Genomic DNA, 16,463 nt, shown 5'->3' on the forward strand with positions numbered 1-16,463 from the left:
CACACTTAGACCGTTTTCTTTCTAGGGTTTGAAGAATCCAACTTTGGAGTGGGTTTGAGAGGAGAGAAATCTCCACTCTACCATGCTAGAACCGGCCACCAAGAGGAGAGGGCTAGCACCTTACCTCCTCTTGGTCATCTTCTTCATCTCTTACACTACTTTTGTGCATATGAACTAGAGGGTATCTACTTTGGTACCTTGTGAAGACTCTATGAAGCAAGCAACAAGGAAGAAGGTCTTTCCGAAGGTGAAAACTCGAAGACCATCCAAGAGAGCTTCAAGGATAAGAAAGTCTCATCCTTTCCTCCCTTTTCTTTTGTGCATAAGTGTGATTAGACATAGAAAGATACTTGGAATTTGGTAGCATTAGGCTTATTAAGATCTAAAAGTCACTTCTGCCTCTTTGAATGTTTGATTCATGTATGTTGTAGCTTAAAATCCATGAGTTTGAATTTAAATGCATATTTCCTTCAGAGGCTGAGTTATGATGTCTCCTTAGAGGTTTGCAAATGGCTTGGGCTAAGGGTATTAGGACCCTTGATGTTGAATGTGACTCTTTTATTTGTTGTTTCTGTTATGGTTAAGGCTTATGGAGAAATGAGGAAACAAGTAAGAAGTTCTTGGAGAAAGAAGGTGAAATGGCAATGACAATAGATGGGCTACCAGACAAGTTCTTTGAGTCCTTTATAATGGAAGGCATTAAAGTTGATCTCCATGAACCTGGTCGTATTGTTTGCTCCTTCAAAGTACCCCTTCATTTACTGAAAGGAGGCAATTTCATGCATGGTGGAGCCTATGCTTACCCTGGTGAGGAAGTTGAGATTGAGGCCAAGGCTTTACAAGTTTAGAAGGTTGTTGATGTTGCCAGTGTTGAGTTAAGGAAGAAGAAGACATGCTCAGGGCTATCTTACCAAGTACCTTGCTCTCGTTAGCAAAATCTGAACAACTTGGAAGTTGGTATCGAGACAATTCAGTATGTGTTCCTATGTAAAGATTTTCAACATTGAATAAATTTAGAGTGGTGATTTCCCCACTCCTTTTTCTCATATTTTATCCACTTACACTCCTTTTTTATAACTAAAAGGAGTGTAAGTGAGATAAAATAGAGTGTGGAAATCATTGCCCTAAATTTAACTGAATTATATAAATTCACAATTTGAGATACAAACCAATGATCAAATTTTCATCAAACTCATATATAATTTTGAGAAGTCTTTTGGTGTTGGCATTGTTGGGGAAATATTGTTGTCAAACTGGTGCTTCTCTCTACACTCAATAAAGTGTGAAAAGCTTGGAACCAACCATTTAGTGTTTCAATTTACAAATTTGTGCTCATGATTGTGGTTCACATAGTTTGACATGCAAGCAATGCTCAATCCCATCGCTCCTCAGACTGATACCAATTCAAAAAAGTTTAAAAAAAAAAACCAAAAGTTTTAATTGCTTATCCTTTTGATCATAACATGATACAACTGAATCATGAAAAAAGAATTGACTATTTGAGTCATAATTTGTTAAAATTTCATTCCTCATCATAATTGTATTCGTCATCATAGTTGCATCCATTATATTCGTCATTTGCAACATATGTGTCATCATCATGGCCTTGTCCGACTTCAGCCTCTTCATTGGCCGTGCGGCTATACTTTGTTTTTTTCCTAGTATAGCTGCGCGGCTTAACTGTTTTGACCGATGGCGCCTAGCACTAAACATGTCCTTTTTTTAATATATATATATATATAGTATAGTCGTGCGGCAATACCCCTTTTTTTATTTTGTTTAAAAAATAGTACAGCCCGAACGGGTATACGCATTTTTATTAAAAAGGCTCACGTCAACACTCCTCCTTAAGTTGGTGCATATACGTCACCAATGCCAACTTGGTAAGTGAGTCATAAAATACTCTTCCATAAACAGCTTTTGTTAAGACATCTACTAGTTGATCTTCTTATTTTACGAATGCTAGGCAGATTATCTTATTCTCAATTTTTTCTTTGATGAAAATTCCTATCCACCTCAATATGTTTGGTTCGATCATGTTGAACTGGATTGTGAGCAATATCGATAGCTGACTTGTTGTCACAATGCAACTCCATTGGCTTTTCTGGTTTGAAGTTGTTGGGGTCTTTTTCCGTCGGAAGGCTCATCCGAGCTTGTTGATTCTTGGACCGTCATAGAGTGGTGAATCAAACCTTTGTTGCCCCTTTTCTGAGTTAGCGAGAACTAGACCCAAAGTATCCCGAGGGAGAAGCAAGTCACATGGGAGTACTTTGTTCTTCTTTCAGTGACTGTGTGTTTTGTGCGGATGTTTCCGGCGACTTGACGAAGAATTGAAGATGGTGCATTGATGTTACACAGACTTGGCATGAGAGTTTGCTTTGTGAATTAAGATACTACTAGACTTGGCATGAGAGGTTAGGTGTTTCAGATATGGGATGGAGCTTTTTAGAGAGAGAGAGAGAGAGAGAGAAAAAAAAGGGTGGCTTGAGTAGATTTTCAGTAGCTTGACGAAAGCTTTGTCAAGCTCTTGGGTGGCTTGCCAGAAGAGAAAAAAAGGAAGAAATGGAATAACAGAGCTTGAAATCGAAGGGTTCCAGTGGTGAGTGGTGATGCTTGCTCTCTCTGGATGTGTTTATGGGAAGGAGAGGAAGAATATGAAAGAACACGGCTTAAGATTGAAGCTTCCAGTAATGAGTAAGGATGTTGTTTGCTATGGATGAGTTGAACATGACTTACTGATGTTGATCTAAGATTATAGCTTAGCATGAGAGCTTGGAGTGTGGGAGCTAAAGACCCACAAGTTTAGCAAATAAGAATGCTTGTGCTTGGGTTGGTGTTTGATACACTTGAGTTTGGGTGTTGAGAATTTATTGTTTGAAACTATGGCTATGGTGAGTTGATTATTTGGCTGTGATGGTTGTTGGGGTGCTTATAGCAGTCAAATGAATGGGGTTTCAAAGAGCATGGTTGAGGAAAGAAAAGCTTAAGACTTTGAAGGGTAAGGTGTTTGTGACAATGATTCTAGAGAAATTTATGAGTTTTAGAGGTGGGAGGATAAAAGGAAAAGTTTGAGGCTTGAAAGCTATGATGTTTATGGCTTGGAATGGTATGAGAAGGAAGGAAAAGGTTGGAGTTATGGTTTGTGAGGCTTTATAGGGAAAATAGAGGATTACAATGATAGAAAAATAGAAGAAATGGTTGTGATAGCTGAGGAATGGCTGGGATGACCACTGGAATGCTTGCAGCAGCTGAATGGAGGAAGGAAAGTGGTGCAGTGGTTGCTGAAGGGGGTTGATGGCTGCTGGGATGCTTGCAGCAGCCGAGGAAGGGAGTGTTGGCTGAAGAAAAATTGGTGCCTTTTACTTGAGCCATGAATGCCAATTTATAGAGGGTGAGGGTTTTCCTTTATTTCCAATAGGTAAAGGGAGGTGCTAGAACTAGCCTATTTCCAGTGGTTAAAAGGGAGCACTAGGGCATGCTATTTTCCAGCAAGTGAAGTTAGGTACCATAAACTGATTATTTCCTATGGGTAAAAGGAAACATTGGAAACTGATTGTTTCCAGTGGGTAATATGAAGTGTTGGAAAAGTTTTGTTTCCAACGGGTAAAGCTAGGTATTTGACAAATGACTATTCCCTATGGGTAAAAGGACGTGCTTGAAAAATATCTCATTTGCTCACTCACATTGGAGAACTCTAAGTAATGGGCTTGGACTTTGGTGCTCCCAAGTAGCTAGCCCAAAGTCTCCATTATCCAAGAGCTTCCGTGGGCTTTGTAGACCTCCGTAACCTTCGACACCACAATCCCTCATGCAAGCCCTGTAAACCACATTACTTGGGTTCATGTGAGCTTGATAGGTGATTGGCATGGGAAAAATGTATTATTAGTTTGGCATGGCATGTGCACTATTTCTATATTTATTTAATGAAATAAATCCCAAAATACAGCTTGGATTAATGCATGACCGACATTATATGTTATATTGGGCTTTAAATGTCTTTAGGCTTCTTATGATTTTTTGGGCCTCAACAGAAGCCCAATTCGGTCAAGAGTCTTTTGATCCACAATAATTCACAAACTCCTTGAATCATTCCTTGATACTCTACTTATGCACTAGAGCGTCTATCTGTAATGGAACTAGCCCAATTGGCATATGTATATCCAACAACTTCAAGATCTCCATTTTTTAGAACATTAATCCCTTCCCATGAGTTGATTTTAAGTATCTTAAGATCCGATCAACTACATTCATATGAGAAACACTAGATTAATACATAAATTAACTAACCACACTCACAACATATGCAATATCTAGTCTTATGTGTGCCAAATATATCAACCTTTGAACAAAGCATTGGTACTATTCCTTATTGGTTGGTACTTGGTCCATGTCTTCACACAACCTGTTTTAGTAAGCAGATCCATTACATACTTCCTTTGAAACAAAAATATACCAATTTTTGACTTTGCTACTTCGATTCCGAGAAATTACTTTAGATTACCTAAATCCTTCATCTCAAATTCCTAAGAAAAATACTTTTGCAGCTTCAGTTGTTCTCCTGTGTTGTTTCTAGTTATGACAATGTCATCCACATAAACAATCAATGTAGTAAGTTTTCCTTCATCACGCTTCAAGAACAGAGTGTGATCTGAATTACTGTGTGTATATCCAAAATTCTTTATAGATTTAGTAAATCTACCAAACCATGCCCTGGAAGATTGCTTTGACCTATATAATGACTTTCTAAGCTTGCAAACTTGATTCTTCTTGTCACAAGCTAAATTACATCATGGGGGTAAGTTCATATATACTTCTTCCAAATCTCCATGTAAGAATGCATTTTTTACATCAAACTGATGTAATGGACAATCGAGATTTGCCGTTAGAGACAATAAGACTCTAATAATGTTAATCTTGGCAGCTGGGGCAAAGGTCTCCTAATAGTTTATCCCATATCTCTGTGTGTACCCCTTCGCCACTAATCTAGCTTTATATCTTTCAATGGATCCATCTGCTTTAAGTTTCACAGTATAAATCCACATGCATCGTCTTCTTTCCATGAGGTAAGGGTACGAGTTCCCATATGACATTCTTTTGGAGAGCTCGCATTTCTTCATTCATGGCTTATTTCCATTTTGGGTCTTCTAGTGCTTTAGTTACACGGTTAGGGACAGATACACCAGCCAACTACTTCACAAAGTATATACGTGACTCTGATAATCTGTTGAGAGATATATAATTATTGATGGGGTATTTCCCTTTGGCTTTAAGATTTGCTTCATATTGTACTCGAGATTTGATACGATTCTTCCTTTCTAAAAGTTGATATGTAGGTTATGTGCCTTCTGAAATCAAATCATCATGGGCTATTTCATTAGTATTATCAATTTCAGGGAAAGATGTTACCTGAATGACTTCCTGAGCAGGTGATTAGTGTGGTACTAGAGCTTAAGGATTCTCTGGAGCAGGCAAAATCTCATAAAATGGTTTAATTTCCTCCTTTTGATTTTGACAACGTGGAGACAACCGGTCGCTATCTTCTATCAACCGGTGGTTTTAAAGCAAGTTCTCCATGTTCAAAAAACTAAGGGGGCGACTGGTCACATTCCACTGGTGATTGGTTGTTTTGAAGTAGATTCTCTCGAACTAAGGAGGTAACCGGTCTTTCCACTGGCGACGTCGTTTTGAAGCGAGTTGCATCCTGGGGAAAAGATAAAGAATTTTGGGAGTGGTTGATTCTCGATTCTCCTCCTGTGATACTGAGAAATATACGTCGTGTTCTCGGAACACAACATTGATGGAGGTATAGACCTTCTGACTAGGAGGATGATAACACCGATATCCTTTCTAATGAGGTGTATAGCCAATGAAAACACGCTTTTTAGCTTGGGAATCCAATTTTCTTCGTTGGTAATCATGTATAAGTGGACAAATACAACACAGCCGAAAATTCGAGGTTCTAGGTTTGGGGTGTGAGGTATTTGGATATGGTGGTGAAGTGTTTGAAGTGGTGTTTTACAATACTGAAGGGAATCCAATTGACAAGGTATGCTGTAGAGAGGACAGCTTCTCCCCAAAAAGACCGAGGCATATTGGCATCAAACAGAAAGGCATAAACTATTTCCAATAAATGTCTGTTCTTTATATCAACCACTCCATTTTGTTAGGGAATGTAGGGGCATAAACATTGATAGATGATGTCATGATCTTGTAAGAACTAGTTAAGATCATGGTTGAAAAACTCTTCACCATTTTAGGAATGAAGAACCTGATTTCTGGCTTGAAACTGAGTCTCCACCATTTGATGGAATTGTTGAAACTTGGAACTAACTTCCCCTTTAGTTTTGAGAAGGGAAACTCAAGTCATGCATGTGTAATCATCTATAAATGTGACAAACCATCAAGCTCCCCCCAGAGTGGTCATTTTAGCATAGCCCTAAACATCATAATGAACAAGAGAAAACGGAACCAAATTTTTATTTGAACTTAAGGGAAAAGGAACATGATGACTCTTGGCCAATTCACAAATGTCACACTTAAAACTAGAAATATCTAAACTAGTAAATAAGGATGGAAATAACTTCTGTAAATATCCAAACGAAGCATGTCCAAGAAGCCTACGCCATAACCGTACTTCGGCAGTTTTCTTCTCAACACTAGCACCCCCAATCTTGAAAACTTGACCGACTTTGGCTTCACCGTCAGGTGCCAAGTCCAGTAGTAGAGTTTGCCCCTCCTAGTACCATTACCAATCGTCTTGCTGCTGAGAATGTCCCGAAAAACACAATGAGTAGGCCAAAATGTTACAATGCAATTCAAAGCCGTAGTGATTTGGGCAACAGACAAAAAATTATGATGAAAGGACGGAACAATCAAAACAGAATCCAAATTAAGGGAGTTAAAGAGAGAGAGTGAACACTCCCTAATCACAGGGGAGGAGGTACCATTAGCATTAGACACCATCAATTGAGGAGACGGTGTATGAGAAGCAATTTATCCATAATCAAATGTCATATGATCAGTGGCTCCAGTGTCAATGATCCATTTGTGTTTCTTTGATGAAGTATTTAAAACATAACCTTGGGTACCTGTTGTGGCTATAGAGGCAGATGCTAGACCGATGTAATCGAAATAGTAAGACTTACAAGATCTTATTCAAAAGATGTGTTTAGTGATTTGCTCATATTCTTACAAGGAGCTTTGAAAGGGTCCCACCAATCAGGATACCCAATCAATTTGTAACAGCCAGCACGGGTATGTTTGTTTCCACCACAATGGGTGCATTTCGCTTCGGACGAGATCATGTGGCCTTAATCTGAGAAGAGCCATCGATAGAGATCTGGGCACCCCTTTGACATTGAGTGACAATGATAGCGATTTCTGGCGCACTAGTCATGGTCAGATCGTTGTTGAGCTTCGCGATGAATATAGGCAAATGTTTGGTCAAGGTCTAATTTAGGATTTTTTTCGTAGGATTTTCCCCTAGACTTGATCAAACTCAGGGTCAAGACCAGCAAGAAAAATGCGAACATGAAGATGATCCAGATTTGGCGCTCACGTCGGCATCGCAGGTGCATGCGGATAAGACTGCGATGGTCAATTTCTGAAAAATGCTTTGCTGCTGGCAGTATATTTGTGAAATGGTGCACCATTATGTTTAATAGTGAACGCCCGTTTGTTGATATCAAAAAGATAAGCTTCATCCCTACCATCATAGTAGGTCTTCTTGACGGCAGCCTAGATTTCTTTGGCTGTACTTAATCAGATGAAGCAACTTATCAAGTCGAGAGACATGGAGTCAATGAACCACCCCTTGACCCAAAAGTTCTCGATACACCATTTACTGTAGGTGGACGAGAGCTGAGAAGGCTATGGAATGTTGGCAGCAATACACATCTCCATGACTTGAGACCATAAGGCATAATTGGTCTTAGTCAAGGTGATGCCAGTAGGGAAAGGGAAATTGTCATTATGAATAGTGAGGATTTGGGGAATGGAGGTGGAGTCGTCAGTGTGGGGAAACGAGATGACATCCATGGCAGCTGAACGATTTAAGGGTAAGATAAAGGTATGTATTTAGGGATTTTGATAAGAGGATTTGAGGAATTTAGATTTGAGGGATTTGGATTTGAAAAATCGAAATATGATGAATTTGAAATATGAGGAATTTGATTTAGGGTTTGTGTTTGAATATGAGAAATTTGATATGAGGGTTTAAAGACCACCTAGAATCGATTGCTCTGATACCATGCTAAAATATGAATATGGTTTGAATACTTTAGGCTAAGTTGTATTTTTCTCCATAATTAGGTATATATAGGAGTTTACATGAGTGCTTTACAAGAAAATATATACTGTAATCAATGAGGATAGTATCTCCTAATTATACAATGATTTGTCAACTATATAAAATAAGAAAGTAAATCCTTTAATTAATCAAGGAAATAAATCTCCTTGATTAATTAGGAAGGCTCACGTCAACATTTCTCGTAAAAATGAGGGTTGTTCATGAGTAAGCCTCTCAAAACTGAATCATGCACTTATTGTTTGCTTATATTGTAATAGGTGCATTAATAACACCATATGATGGCGTTATGTTCGCATAGAAATTTTTTTGTAAAGATGCTACAATTCTTGACTTCACACATCATCACGCCTTCTACTTGAGTTTTTCTTTTTTCTTTTTTTAATTGTGAAATATACGGTTGTATAAATTTGTCTATATTTCAACCAACTGTCTTTTGCTGTTTCCCTATGGATATGGTTTTACCTCTTTTATCCATTCAAGGCAATGTGTCTTTTTTCGGGGGTCGCTCTATGACTAGCGAGGAGAGACTTGCTCTTTCAAAGTTTTTATACTTCCAGCTCCAGTCGTCATCATCCATCATCGTCTTCACTCTATCATCGTGATGTAATTTGTAAATCACCTTATCGCAGCCTATGTTGGTTCACTCTTGTCTCTGTTTGATCCTAGATCAGTTTTCTTCTCGATCCGCCCGTTATGCTCTTTTTGTTCTTGTTGTGGGACTGGTTCGTTGGCGTCGCTTAGGGCTTGCACTATGAGCTTTATGCCCTAATGTCGGACTCGCGTCTCGTCCCTTCTCAGAGTCGGCTGTTGGTATTCTTGTTTTCTTTTGGCTACTAGTGCGTGTGGTGGTGTCACCCTCTCACGCAAGCCAATCACAAGGGTTTTGGTTCCGATCTGGTATTGGTCTTCTCCTTTCCTCATCGTTGATTGAGTAATGGTGCCCTTGGACAGTATGGCCTTTGTGTGTTCTAGGATCTTTAGTGTGGGGCATAAGTTTAGGCAACTAGGGTTGTTAGTTGTGCCCTATGTTCCTCTCTCTCAGGGTTCTGTTGTGCTAGGGCTCTGGGATACAAGTGGTGATCGAGATTTTACTATTGTTGAACAATTTATATGCATAGATGAGTTTGCTGCTAAGATGATGGAGGCCAACCTCGAGGGGTCTCCTATTTCTCCCTAATGTGCTCGCCAGAATGTTTGTGGGCTTGGCATCCAATAAACGTTCCCATTATGATGTTCTTCTATTGGAAGTTCGTCAAGCTAAGAAGTCAATCTTGTTGGGGTCTTGTTTATGGGTTTTTAGTTTATATTTAGCTGTATGTTTCCTTGTTTTGTTGATTTCGTGCAGCACTTCTCTACTCTACACTGACCGAAGAACTATGTTTGGTCATAAGAGGTTTTCTTCGATAGGTTATGAGTTGAAGTGAGGTGCTTCTTAGGGTTCCTTTTCACTATTGTTTTGTGTTTCCTTCTCCGTGTTCTCTCCTAACTTCTTCTATTGGTATGACTTGCAGTTTGTGCGGGTGTCAAAGGACTATGAGTTTACTTATAGACAGCTTCTTTTAACAGTTAGGATGTTCTGCAGTCCTCTCTTGTGGGTCTACTATTGCAGTTCTCATTGGAGGTCTTTATGTAAGTTTTCATTTTTTTATTTGTTCTTTATTGTACCTGAATCAAACTCTCTTGTTAGTCCATGACATGCATGGTACTCTTTCCTCTCCTAGGGTTTGTCCCGTGAGGTTGTCCTACGAAGGTTTTAAAGAGGTCAATGTACCGTGTCTCTTTTTGTATGCCTTTGGTTTTATGAACGAAATCTCTTTCTATAAAAAATAAAAAAATAAAAAAAATAGCAATGTCTGGATTTTGATTAAGAAGAAACAAAGTTGATCACTATACTTCTAAAACTTCCAACGACGGTTTCCAAGTCTTCTCAATGTCAATGTTGTCGTCCATTCGTTAATTTACGAAAGAAACAAAGCACAATCCAAATACATATAGACAAGAAATTCGGACCGTCAACAATATTATATTTTAACTTCAAGAAAAGTCAACTTGCAAACAATAAAAATCTAAAATACAACAAGATGTTGGCGTGACTTGTGGATATTTACTTACTTTCCTTACACACCAAGAATTCCTATTATAATTGTAATTGATTTACTTTAATTCCTGATTTCCTACTGTAAATAGATTTAGGAATTTATTATTTACTTGCCCATTTAGGTTTCATTGTATTATAAATATTACCTCCTACAAGAAGAAGAACACACAGAAAATTCCCACAAACAAATATTCTCTCATAGTTTTCATATTTTAGCATGGTATCAGAGCGGCGATCCTGGAATTGTTGACTCTAGTTTCAAACCATCGCCGCCGCTATAGGGGTTGATGATTTTTTCATCCCTCATAGAGGTAGCACCACCAACTCCTTCTCAACCCACCATAACCGAGTTGAGTGCCCAGATGGCTCAGCTCCTACAAATGCAGACTTTGGCCTCGAATCTGATCTGAATCAGGATCCTATTTTGACAACCCCGACCCGGTTATGACGGCACGACCCCAACTCCGACTCAACGGCGGCCCGACCCCACTCGGATAATAACCCGACCCGACCTCGACCTAAATTTGTCTCGATTGATCCGATCCCGACTTTGACTCCGACTCGGCCCGACTTAGCTCGGATCCCGATCCGAATTCCAACTAAACATGTATCCTATGCATCTTCCGCTGCATAGATTATGACTTCTTGACTAACGACCCCGAACACATGGATCAGAATGCACATATTGTGGTGATCCGAGACACACTCGTGAGACTTGTTTTAAATTGCATAGCTACCCCGATTGGTGGGCTACTCTTAAAGATCAAGGACAACGTAATACGACCAGTAATGAATGCTGGTTATGGATTTCATACTTCGCTCAGATTGATTCCAAGGGATGGATAATTAATTCCGGTGCAACTGATCATATGACGTTTGATCCTAATGATTTTCTGAATACTACACAACCTCAACGAACTTGTATTGCAAATGCCAATAGAGTTACTTATCCTGTGACAGGGGTTGGCACTGTTGAACTCTCATCCTCACTCTCCTTTGTCTAATACTTTACTTGTTCCATCTTTATCCAATAAATTGTTGTCAGTTAGTCAGCTTACTGAACAATTGAATTGTTGTGTACTCATTTACCCGAGTTTTTGTTTGCTTCAGGATATTCATACTAAGGAGATTCTTAGTCGTGGTACTAAGGGAGGAGGGCTATATTATGTAGATGACTTCAGTCTCGACGTGGCTAACAATGTGACGCATCCCTTTGATAGCAAACAACAGCAAATCTAGTTGTGGCACCGTCGATTGGGACATCCGTCTTTTAGTTATATGAAGCATCTTATACCAGATTTATTCTCAGGTTTCAAGGACTCCGACTTCACATATGATACTTGTATTTTGGCCAAGAGTCACCGTGTGCCTTACCCTTTGAGCACAAACAAGTGTACTACTCCATTTACGTTAATTCACTCTGATGTCTGGGGACCTTCACCTATCACTGCTCTTGTTTGTGCTTAATAAATCACGGTCATGAACTAATTGAAGGGACTTCCCTTTGGCCCTGGCGCCTACCATTTCGTCAAGCATTTCGCCTTCCTAAAAACAAAAGAAAAGCTGCAAAGGCAGAATCCTCTCGACCTCGTGACCACAGTATTGAAGGCCAAGGCTGAAGGCCGTAAAAGACACGGCTTAAAAAAGCTGTGGTTGAATCACCACGTGGCCTCAGGGCCCCACGCTCCATTTAATGAAGTAATGCCTCTGACTTCGCAGCAAACCCACTAGCCACAAGAAGCATTTAATGTACAAGGGAAGTGACTAAAGTCAGGATTTGGTGATGGAAATCAGGGTGGTTAGGCGCAGACATTCTCACAAGTAATCTTACGACTTAAGGTTGGATCACCAACCACCAGACTAGGGCATTAAATGCGTTCTCACGGCCAAGGGGCAGAACCCACGATCAGGCGGTGGTCAAGATTTACAGAGATTTATGGGGGTCACACCACCATGCTTCTCAACCCCAAACCGCCATACTTCACGATCCCAAATGCCGATTTGACTATCCACTTGCCCCGGTCAGACTCCACCGCGCAGGTCTTGTCAGCCTCGAATGTCCCTTCAAGACTCCTATAAATATTAAGCTCAGGACCACATTCATCAAACACCAAACCAAAAGCCTCCCACGGACCAAATTATATTTTCCTGTAATGCACTTTCAATACCTTTATTTGTTTTCTTAGGAGTAGTTGTAGATTGTAAGGAAAATCCATTCATCAATATATCATACGACCCTTGATTTTCAAGGCGCCGGAGTACCATCCCTGTTATCACATCACTCACCCCATATATCATACGACCGTCTCTCTCTGAGCAGCGCCGGAGCACCGGCTAAAACACGCCACCAACACCACCACCAAACGGCCTTGTAGCTCGGGCCGTGAACAACGGCGAGATCGGCTCCTCTCTCGCCACGATCGTTTGATTAGAGTCAAGCGCAAAGCAGCGCAACATTTAAACCATCTTCTACCCGAACCTCATCATCATCTCGGCACGATAGATTGTGATGGCACGCCCACGCACAACCGCTGCATCTAAAGAATGGCGTCACGTGTTGGCGCATCCTTCGCCGGCGAGCACGGGCCGTGAGATTATGCGACGGACAAACGGCTCATTCTAGTGTTCGATGGTTTGTCACATTCATAGATGATTGTACACGGATGACATGGCTTTATTTGCTTTGAAGAATAAAAATGAAGTGTTTTCGTTTCGATCCTTCCACAAGCAGATGAAGCTTCAGATTTAATGCTCAAATCCAGATTCTTCGCTCAGACAATAGTGGAGAATTTGTCAATGATGACTTTCAAACTTATTTCCAACAACATGGAATTATCCATGAGACGACTTGTCCTCAGACACCGCAACAAAATGGTGTTGCTGAATGAAAGAATCGACATCTTCTTGAAACCGCCCGAGCACTTCTTATTGGCGCTCATGTTCCTGGCCATCACTAGGATGATGCTATTGTCACCGCAGTTCACCTTATCATCTGTATGCCTTCTGGTGTATTGACCTTTAAAACTCCCTTACAGGTGCTTGCGCAGCACAGACCTCTGCTTACTATTTTGGTACTTACATCCCGAATCTTTGGATGTGTGGCTTTTGTTCATCTCCACAAAAATCAACGTAGCAAACTTGATCCATGTGCGCTTCGTTGTGTTTTTGTAGGTTATGCCACTCATCGAAAGGCTACCGTGTTATCACCCTCCTACCCGACGTACCTATGTCACTTTGGATGTGACCTTTCTGGAATTTGAGTTGTTCTTCCATGACCCATCTTCCAATTCTACGCTTCAGAAGGAGATACACAGTGAAGAAGCGAATTAGAGCAACTTGGAAAACAAAGAAATTCTCCTCTGTACAGAAATGATCGATCGTCTCGAGTCTGGAGCACGAGATTACTCTTTGCCGAAAAGGGATCAATCGCCCATTCATAGCGATCAATTGCCTTACCCACCTGATCCATACAAAGATATTTCTGATCCGAGTCTCACACCTACAGACAATACAGAACAACAAGATGAAGACCCCCTCTCTAACTCAACGGTCCCAACAGACTAATCTCCTGAGAATATCCTTGAGGTAACTACTCCTACTAGACTTGTGCATTTAGAAGATAAAACTATTGGATATCAATTACCTTTCAGGAAAAATTGTGGGAAGCCACCAAATCATTATTCACCTGATATTGGCAAGACATCCAAGTATCCAATTGCAAATCATGTATCCACTGAGAAGCTGTCTAAACCACTCAAGGCTTTTGTGCACCAGTTGTCTACTATCCATATTCCGACCAAGGTCTCTGAAGCATTGAAAGAACCTAAGTGAGTCCAAGCTATAAAAGATGAGATGAAAACTCTTGAGAAAAATCAGACTTGGACATTGGAGACAATACCATGAGGAAAAAAGACTATCGGATGTAGATGGGTGTTTACTATAAAACACAATGCAAATGGATCTATCGAGTGATACAAGGCAAGACTTGTGGCAAATGGGTACACACAGACTTATGGTATAGAATATGAAGAAACCTTTGCTCCAGTTGCAAAGTTAAACATCGTCAGAGTCTTATTGTCCCTTGCAGCTAATTTGGATTGGCCACTACACCAGTTTGATGTAAAGAATGCTTTTCTACATGGAGAACTCACAGAGGAGGTGTACATGGACATTCCTCCTGGATATAATACTACTTAGACTGGAACAGTTTGCAGGTTACGAAAAGCATTGTATGGATTGAAACAGTCACCACGTGCATGGTTTGGACGGTTCACCATGGCAATGAAGAACAATGGTTTCAAACAGTGTAACTCAAATCATACTTTGTTCTTGAAACATCGGAAAGGGAAGGTAACAACATTAATTATCTATGTTGATGATATGATTATTACTAGGAATTATAAACAGGAAATATCACAGCTACAAGACTATTTGGCTACTAAGTTTGAGATGAAGGATCTAGGTGGACTCAAGTATTTCTTGGGAATTGAGGTGGCTCGATCGCAGCAAGGCATATTTCTATCTCAAAGGAAATATGTCTTGGACTTGTTGACAGACATAGGAATGCTAGATTGCAAACCTGCGGACACTCCTATTGTTCAGAATCATCATCTTGGAGAATATCAGGATCAAGTTCTAACTAACAAAGAAAAATACCAAAGGTTAGTGGGAAGATTGATCTATTTGTCACATACTCGACCAGACATTGCTTATGCGGTGAGCGTTGTCAGTCAATTTATGCACTCTCCAAGTGAAGACCACATGAATGCAGTTCTTTGGATACTTAGATATTTGAAGTCTGCACCTGGAAAAGGACTTATGTTCTTAAAGCATGGTCATCTAAATATTTATGGTTATTCAAATGCAGATTGGGCAGGTAATGTAACAAATAGAAAATCCATATCGTGTTACTTCACATTCGTGGGAGGTAATTTGGTGACATGGAGGAGCAAGAAACAGAATGTAGTAGCTTTATCAAGTGCAGAAGCCGAGTTCGGAGGCATGACTAAAGGGATTTGTGAACTTCTTTGGTTAAGAAAGTTGCTTACTGAACTTGGTATAAACCTACATCCACAATGAATCTCTTTTGTGACAACAAGGCTGCTATAGCCATTGCACAAAATCCAGTTCAGCATGATCGTACTAAACATGTTGAGGTGGATCGACACTTCATCAAATAAAAGCTTGAGGCTAAAGTGTTTCAGTTTCCTTTTGTGAAATCCGAGGATCAATTGGCAGATATTTTGACAAAGACAATTTCCAATAAAGCATTCCACAATTCACTGGATCAGTTGGGCATTTGCGACATCTATGCACCAACGTGAGGGGGAGTGTTGGCGTGACTTGTGGATATTTACTTACTTTCCTTACACACCAAGAATTCCTATTATAATTGTAATTGATTTACTTTAATTCCTAATTTTCTACTGTAAATAAATTTAGGAATGTATTATTTACTTGCCCATTCAGGTTTTCGTTGTATTATAAATATGACCTCCTATAAGGAGAAGAACACACAGAAAATTCCCACAAATAAATATTCTCTCATAGTTTTCATATTTTAGCACAAGATACAAGAACTCAAACAGAGAGTCTCTCTGCCATTGCCCAGCTGAAAATTGATTGACTTCAAATGGAATCGTTTGCATATGTACGAGGACGGCGTGCCAGCAACCAAACATAAACAAATACCATGTCAAACTGAAAGGTCAATTGTTTGCTTTCGAACACTTCCATAAAGAATGAACTATAGTTCCGAGGATATTTGTTCAGATATGAATTGGTAAAAACAATGGCTACGCTGGAAACTTTTTTTTTCTGTTTTACAAGGGGGCAAAACCCAGCAAGCAAAGAAAGATTAAAAAAAAGAAACAAGAACAGCACCTTTGGTAGCTTTAACTCTGCAGTGATCTGCATTCTGCACTATATAAGATATGATTATTCTGCAAACAGTCTCCACAAAAAGTTAGATATGGTTTTCAATAATTATGGGAAAGGGATCATCCCACTACACTCACCAGTGGCGGATCCATGAATTTTTCAAGGGAGGTGCAATGT

General features: G+C 39.8%; 1 pseudogene; it reads left to right on the top strand.

Moving 5' to 3' along the window:
* The first annotated feature begins 509 nt into the window (after positions 1-509).
* On the top strand, positions 510-942 carry LOC148918786 (uncharacterized; annotated as a pseudogene).
* The last annotated feature ends 15,521 nt before the right edge of the window (positions 943-16,463 follow it).

This window comes from Prunus mume, linkage group LG3 (genome assembly GCF_029339155.1).
Source record: "Prunus mume cultivar Tortuosa linkage group LG3, ASM2933915v1, whole genome shotgun sequence".
Taxonomy (NCBI): domain Eukaryota; kingdom Viridiplantae; phylum Streptophyta; class Magnoliopsida; order Rosales; family Rosaceae; genus Prunus; species Prunus mume.